The sequence below is a fragment of the Psammomys obesus genome, unplaced genomic scaffold, assembly GCF_907164565.1.
Source record: "Psammomys obesus unplaced genomic scaffold, mPsaObe1.curated_primary_1811, whole genome shotgun sequence".
Classification (NCBI taxonomy): Eukaryota; Metazoa; Chordata; class Mammalia; order Rodentia; family Muridae; genus Psammomys; species Psammomys obesus.
In genome coordinates, this window is record NW_026596134.1 from 2,727,082 (window position 1) to 2,727,375 (window position 294).

A 294-nucleotide genomic window follows, 5' to 3' on the forward strand; every position below is an offset into this window, starting at 1 on the left:
CCGGACAAGTGACCCAAAGGGCGCGCAGGTGGGCGCGCGCCCTCTCCCCCCGCTTCCCACCGTCCTGGCGGGACGCCCCTCCCGGGGAGACCCTCGCGGGACCCGCGGCTGGAGCAGCTGGGGTGTGCTGTGCCCGCAGAGCGGGGGACCTGTGGGTGTGCTCCCCTCCCCCTGTTCGGTGGGCTAGGCTGGACACCAGGCCTCCCCACCTGTAGGGAGCCAGCGGACCCCTTCGCTGTCTTGCACTCTCTGCAGGGTCTTTCGGGTAGGTTGGGGAACTCTGTCTGAACGCGC